Source organism: Chiloscyllium plagiosum, chromosome 41, assembly GCF_004010195.1.
Source record: "Chiloscyllium plagiosum isolate BGI_BamShark_2017 chromosome 41, ASM401019v2, whole genome shotgun sequence".
Classification (NCBI taxonomy): Eukaryota; Metazoa; Chordata; class Chondrichthyes; order Orectolobiformes; family Hemiscylliidae; genus Chiloscyllium; species Chiloscyllium plagiosum.
In genome coordinates this window covers 5720306-5728355 of record NC_057750.1, presented here as the reverse complement: position 1 = coordinate 5728355, position 8050 = coordinate 5720306, and positions in this window count along the sequence as shown.

Sequence of the window (8050 nt, the reverse complement as noted above, 5' to 3'; positions counted from 1 at the left end):
CACCCTACTCCCCCGAGCCACTGCCACATCCTGTGACACTATCACCTACCCTGCCCCCAAACAGTACTGGTCTGTAGCTGTTAGGATATGGGGCCTCAAAGGAGCTTCTCAGTTCATTGTTGTTTCACGGGGATTGAGGGAGGTAGGAGGGGGATGCCACCCTACTCCCCCGAGCCACTGCCACATCCTGTGACACTATCACCTACCCTGCCCCCAAACAGTACTGGTCTGTAGCTGTTAGGATATGGGGCCTCAAAGGAGCTTCTCAGTTCATTGTTGTTTCACGGGGATTGAGGGAGGTAGGAGGGGGATGGTGGGAGATTGACGCAGGACAGGCTGGTCTGCAGGAAGGGCTGTCGCTCGCATTCGCCTTTCTCTTTATAAAACTCAGTGAGGTAGTGCTCTCTGGCACGGGCATTGTGTAGAAACACTGACCTCTGTCATGTTTGGCCAGCTGCCTTGGTTCAGCGAGCAATGGCTGGGCATTCTATCAGCACCCCCCACCTCCAAACCTGCCAGCCCCCACACACCAGGACTGTAATTACCAGGCTGCTCTGTGCCCAGGTAGAAATTACCTACATCTGTTCCTTGTGGTCTCCCGTGGCCGAGGAGAGGGAGTGGAGTCTGGGCTGCCGCAGATGGCAGCGATCAGTGTTGGCTGGCGCAGCGTTTAACAGTTGAGGGCATTACACGGGGGGGGGGGGCGGTCTATGACCTTATGTCAGGGTTAAATCTGACAGGGATGGTTGGGGGTGCTCTGATTAAGGCTCACTTGCATTCGCACGCTTTTCCAAATTAATTAACAGCTCCAAATTGTGAGGTGGTTAACTATAAGCAGGAAAATCCACAGGGTTTATGCTATCCGGAACCCCACTAAGTCGAGCCAATCTCAGCTGGGGTGATGGGTTGGAGAGGCTGAGTTTTCCCTGTCTAAGATGAGGGTGCATTCACCCTCTCTCTCTCTCTCTCTCTCTGCATAATGTGCATCCTGATCTAGTAATTGGACACTAATTATCTGAATGGGGGATTTAGTCTGTTCATTAGACTGGGATGACAGCCAGGCCACTTAACAACAAACTTCCAAACGGCATCTAATGCACCAGAGGGCTTTCCTCCGAGAGGGCCATGAGCGTCACTTGGAAGAAAAAGGACTGGAGAATTTCCTGGTACGACTTGCATTTATCTAGCACCTGGCATGGAACAAAAGGGGTGACCTTATCGAGGTTTATAAAATCACGAGGGGCATAGATGAGGTGAAAGGCCAAAGCCTTTTCCCAAGGATAGGGGAATACAAAACTAAAGGGCATAGGTTTAAGGTGAGAGAGGAAAGATTTAAAAGGGACCTGAGGGGCAACTTTTTCACGCAGGGGATTGTGCGAGTATGGAGCAAGCTGCCAGAGGAAGTGGTGGAGGCGGGTGCAATTACAACATTTAAAAGACAGGTACATGGATAAGAAAGGTTTAGATTAGATTAGATTCCCTACAATGTGGAAACAGGCCCTTCAGCCCAACAAGTCCACACCGGCCCTCCGAAGAGTAACCCACCCAGACCCATTTAGAACATAGAACATAGAACAATACAGCACAGAACAGGCCCTTCGGCCCACGATGTTGTGCCGAACATTTGTCCTAGCTTAAGCACCCATCCATGTACCTATCCAATTGCCGCTTAAAGGTCACCAAAGATTCTGACTCTACCACTCCCACAGGCAGCGCATTCCATGCCCCCACCACTCTCTGGGTAAAGAACCCACCCCTGACATCTCCCCTATACCTTCCACCCTTCACCTTAAATTTATGTCCCCTTGTAACACTCTGACTAATGCGCCTAACACTACAGGCAATTTAGCATGGCCGATCCACCTGACCTGCACATCTTTTGGATTGTGTGAGGAAACCGGAGCACCCGGAGGAAACCCACGCAGACACGGGGAGAATGTGCAAACTCCACATGGACAGTCACCTGAGGGTGGAATCGAACCCAGGGCCCTGGCGCTGGGAGGCAGCAGTGCTAACCACCCTAGTTTAGCAGGATATGGGCCAAGAGCAGGCAAATGGGGCCAGTTCAGTTTAGGAAACCTGGTCGGCATGGACGGGTTGGGCCGAAGGGTCTGTTTCCGTGCTATATGACTCTATGACAAAGAGTGCTGCACCGCAGAATGAGTCACTCACATAGATAGCGGGAAGGCAAACAACTCAGTCAAAGAGGAGGATTTTAAAGAGCTTTCTTGAGGGAGAAAAGTGAGATGGGACAGAGGTTTACGGAGGGAATAACAGAGCTAAAGAAGTGCCCCACCCATTGAAATCTAGGGATGAGCAAGAGGCCAGAGTTAGATGGGTGGAGATATCGCACAGAGTTGTGAGGACTGGAGGGTATAACAGAGGTAAAGAGGGTAAAGGTTATGGGGCAGTTTGTATGAAAGGATGTGATGCATCACAGATTAACTAGGGATCAGGGAGGAGACATTTATCCGAAGAGATTGAGCCTCTATCCTTTGGAGATGGGAAGAATGAGATGTGGTGTTATTGAGATGGGTATGTTTTCCCCTCATGGGAGAGACTACAACTAGGGGAGGACATTTTAAAAATAAGGGATCTTGCATTTAGGGGGCACAGTGGTTAGCACTGCTACTTGAACACACTAGGGGCACAGGTTTGATTACACCCTCAGGTGGGGTGAGCACGTACTCCCCGTGTCTGCGTGGGTTTCCTCTGGGTGCTCCAGTTTCCTCCTACTGTCCAAAGATGTGCTGGTTAGGGTGGATTGGCCATGCTAAATTGCCCATAGTGTCCAGAGATGTGCAGGCGAGGTGGATTAGCCATGGTATATATGGGGTTATGGTATAGGGTGAGTTTCTTTGGAAGTTTGGAAGGAGAAATATTTATCTCCCAGAGGGTTACAAAACTCCTTTTCCCTTGCAGAGAGTTGCTGAACATCTTGAAGCTGAGGTCGATAGGTGCTTATCTAGCCAAGGGGGTGGGGTTGAGGTCATAATCAGATCAGTCATGATCTTATTGAATGACACACCAGGCTCGAGGGCTCGGATGCCCTATTCCTGATCCTAATTTGTATGTCATTCTGTAAAACGATCAATGCAAATGGGGAGATCAGAAAACCTGGGGTTGGGAGAGTTCAGTTCCCTCCCTCAGGGCATTGTGGGTCAACCCACAGCAGGTGGACTGCAGCGGTTCAAGAAGGCAGCTCACCCCCCCACCTTCTCAAGGGGGTAACTAGGGACAAGCAATAAATGCTAGGCCCAACCAGCAACTCATGCATCCTATGAGTGAATTTAAAAAAAGAGCTGGCATCTTGAGTAGTGCCTATCGTCCGTGGGAACCAGACCCTAAGAACAGTCAGCAACTTGAAGAGAGGACAGAGAGAGAAAAATAATCACAGGAAAATAATCTTTGAAAAAGTGCTGATAAAGGGCAATGACAGATTGAGGAACAGCGAACTAATTTGAGTTGATCGAGGAGCTCCACTGTGGCCTGGAGTCTTGTGCTTTGTTTATTGGCAAGGGGGGAAGGTAGCCACTTTCTTTCAATCTTTGGTGACTGAGAGAATGACATTCAAAATGGCTGCTGCTTGCCAACTGGAAGACTCTCCGAGCTGACATCAGTGACTGCGGGCTGCTAGGTATCCAGAGATATCCCTCAATTCCCCTGGGTCAGGGAGGGGTCCACAATCCACTCTGCACTTGGCTGCCCATCGACCTCTACAATTCACAGGTCACTGTTATTTTGGCAGGTCAGGTGCAATCAATAGGGCTAAGGTAACCACTGCTGACTCAACAGCGTCTGAGAGACTGGGGCCATTCCAGTCTGAGTTCTTGCCCTTGGAGGGCAGGTGAGCAGGTCAAAGCCCTTCGAGGGAAAATTAACATCTGCTTTGCAAAACGTTTCTCTTTGCTTAAAAAAAACATGCTCGCCTTCCTGCTCCTGCCAAAATTGCTGAGAGTTCAGACACAGAGAGATCTGGTGCCCAGACACTTTGACAAGTTGCTCCCAGTCATGTGACCCATGCCTGTGACTCTTTCTGTGCGTGGGAGTGTTTGTCTGTCTCGCTCCCTCTCTCGTTCTCATGAGGGACCACCACGCCCCCGCAACTCGCCTCCCAGCCGTCCCCAGTTTCCCCCCCCTCCCCCCAAGTCATCAGGGATTGCAGGTCAGAGTTGCATTGAAATTGACAATTTGCAATCAGAGAATTAGCCCTAATTGTCAGTTGTGGGTTCAAGTTTCACCTTAGGCACTTGAACCGAGAGACGGTTTCCTTGTTGAGAGATCTTGGTGGTTTTGAAGCACTATATCTTTCAGATATAACATTAAACATAATCTTCCTTCTCCTTGTTTAATCTGTCTCGAATCCCCTGGAACTGATGCTTTAAACTCTGGGTCATTGCTCTGAGCAACACCCTGGGGAAACTTTTCTTTTGTTGTCTTTAACGCTTCTGTTTATTAACTTTAACAACAATGAAGGTGGTTAAGTCAGGTGCAGAGGATTTCTTAAATGGTGAGCAATTGGAAAGTTTTGACGTCCAAAGGGACCTGGATGTCTTTGTTCATGAGTCAGGTGCAGCAGGAAGTTTGGTAGGCAAATGGACATATTTATCACAAATATGAACACAGCTGCAAAGATGTCTTGCTACCATTCTGTAGGATAAACCGAGGCCGCATCTTGGAGTATTTGTGAAGTCCTGACCCTCTGGTCTGAGGAACACTATATTTGCCATGTAAGAAATGAAGCAAAGCTTCACCAGACTGATTCTTTGGGTGGTGGGACTGATCTTTGCAGAGATTAAGCCTGTAGTCTTTGGTTTTAGGAGTGAGAGGCAATCTCTTAAAATCATTCTTAAAGGGACAGACAGAGTAAATGAAGAAAGGATATTTCTCCCGGGTTGTGGGTTCTAGAACCAGGGTACACCATTTCGGAATAAAAGGTGAGCCATTTTAGGACTGACATGAGGAGGACTTTCTTCAGGGGATGGTGAAATCTTTGAAATTCTCTGTCACAGAACACTCAAGTCATTGAGTATTTTTTTTAGATTCCCTACAGTGTGGAAACAGGCCCTTCGGCCCAACCAGTCCACACCGACCCTCCGAAGAGTAACCCACCCAGACCCATTCCCCTCTGGCTAATGCACCTAACACTATGGGGCAGTTTACCATGGCCAATTCACCTGGCCTGCACATCTTTGGACTGTGGGAGGAAACCGGAGGAAACCCACGCAGACACGGGGAGAATGTGCAAACTCCACACAGACAGTCACCTGAGGATGGAATCAAACCCGGGACCCTGGTGCTGTGAGGCAGCAGTGCTAACCACTGATCATCGTGCCACCCCTTTCAAGACAGGGTTTGAAGTATTTCTTGATATTAAAGACACCAAGGATATGAGGATGGTGTGGGAAAATGTTGTTGCTACACATGGTCGGCCATGATCTAAAATGGTGGCATAGGCTTGCGGGCTGAATGGCCCACTCCTACTATATGGCATGAGGATTGACCACATGGATGACCAACAGCACAAAGCTGAGGGAGGTGGGGAACTTGGGAAAAGTATAGACTCACATTTCTCTTGGTGTCTATCACAACATCATAGAATCTGTACAATGTGGAAACAGGCCATTTGGCCCATCGAGTCCACACCAACCCTCTGAAGAGCAGCCCACTCAGCCCCATATTCTATCCCTCTAACCCTGCATTTCCCATGGTTGCACAGTGATTAGCACTGCTGCCTCACAGTGCCAGAGACCTGGGTTCAATTCCCGCCTCAGGCAACTGACTGTGTGGAGTTTGCACATTCTCCCCGCGTCTGCGTGGGTTTCCTCCAGTTTCCTCCCACAGTCCAAAAATGTGCAGGCCAGGTGAATTGGCCATGCTAAATTGCTCCTAGTGTTAGGTGAATGGGTAAATGTAGGGGTGTGGGTCGCTCTTCGGAGGGTCGGTGTGGACTTGTTGGGCCGAAGGGCCTGTTTCCAAACTGTAGTGAATCTAATCTAAAAAACCCACCCAGCCTGCACATCCCTGCAGACGATGGGCAACTCAGCACAGCCGATCCCCCTGAGGGGGCAGGGGGGGGGGAGACTAGAGCACCCAGAGGAAACCCATGCAGACGATGTGCAAACTCCGCAGTCACCCAAGTGTAGGATCAAACCTGGGTCTCTGGCACTGTGAAGCAGCAGTGTTAACCACCGAGCCACCCATCAGGATGTTTTCTAAACTCTTAACACTCTGCAGTACATTTGAAGTGCTGATGTGGGAAAAGTGGCAACTGCTTTGTGTTAATGTCCCATGAACAGCAATCTGATAATGACCTGGTAATGCAAGACCATGAGTAAATGTGGCAAAGAATTGGGATTCCTAAACCAATGTTGAACCTTGGCCTTTTCTGATAGACGCAAGAATCTCATTGTGAACTATTTTGATGAAAAGCCAGGGAATATTCCTTCCTGAACATGATTTCTCTCTCAACTAGTCCTGGAATAGTTACTTTATCTTGTGGTGGTTGTGAGACCATGCTGCATAAGAAGGCTTCACAATGACTGCACTTCAAAAATAATTCATGAGCTGCCAAGTGCGGTGTGACTTCCTGAGGATGTGAAAGTGACTTTACAGTAACCAGAAACAAAATTTATTTGTGTAGCACCTTTTAAACGTAATCAAAAGTCCCATGGTGCTTTTATCGAAAATAAAATTTAACAGAAGGATCTGCAGTACTAGGTCAGGTGGCTGAAAGCTTGGCTAAAATGGTTGGTTTTAATTTGCATTAAGGAGGTAGCAGGGGATGGAAAAGCTTAGAGAGGGAGTTCTCGAGTTTGGAGTCCAGGCATGGCTGTTTCTGTTAAAGTGCCTCACTATAACCTGTTAAATGGTGGACTGGATTAAAGTCTGGGGAGACTTAAGAGGCCAGAGTTAGTTGAGGGGAGATATTCCAGGGGAATAGGGTGACATGTTGGCTCAGTGGTTGGCACTACCACATCACAGTGCCAGGGACCTTGGGTTGATTCCAGCCTTGGGCAACATAGAGTTTGCATGTACTCCCCGTGTCTATGTGTGTTCCTCCTACAGTCCAAAGATGTTGGGTACATGAATAGGAAGGGTTTAAGGGATATGGGTCAAATGGGATTAGATTAATTTAGGATATCTGGTCGGCATGGATGAGTTTGGATCAAAGGGACTATTTCCATGCTGTATGACTCTATGTGCAGGTGGATTGGCCGTGCTAAATTACCCTGTAGTCTCTAAGGATGTGTAGGCTAGGTGGGTTAGTCATGGGAAATGCAGGTTACAAGGATAGGTGGGTCAGTGCAGACCTGATGGGCCAAATCTATCCGCACTGTCGGGATTCTATCTGTGCGAGGGCTGCAGGAGGTTACAGAGAACAAACTTGTACCCAAGAATGTAACCTTGCTTAATCAGGAGGAAAAGTAACATCCTAAAAGAACATTTCAAAATTCAAAACAGGTAGAAAGGTTTTGGATCATCATTAGGTTCTCAGATAAAGAGAGACTGAGAAGTTTAGGCAGAGAATTCCATTATTTGCAGGGCCCTGGGAGTTCACAGTTGGTCACTGATGGTGAGGTGGGGGAGGTTAAGGAGGGTAAGGAAAAAATCCAGAAGACATTCAACAGGATGGTTCCAGGGATGAGGATTTTCGGTAAGTGGTGAGAATGGAGAAGGTTGAGGGGCGGTTTGCTTGAGATTTTCAAATTATGAGGTGGCTACAGAGGGACTAACTGATCCCATCAGTGAAAAGTTGGAAAATGAGAGGGCATAGCTCTAAGGTAATTGGCAGAAGTGACATGAGGAAAATCTTCTTCCCACACTGTGGGGTTAAGGCCTGGAATGTGCTTCCTGAGTGTGGGGTGGCAGAGGTTCAGTCACATTCAATTAGAAGGAATTGGACTGTTTTCTCTAAAGGAATGGTTACAGGGAAAAAGCAAGGAGAACTGATGCTAACATGAGCCAAATGGCCTCCTGTGCCATAACAGTTTAGTAATTCTGTGAAATGGCCAAGGAGATGGTAAACCCTGAAGGATTGCAGGGCTGC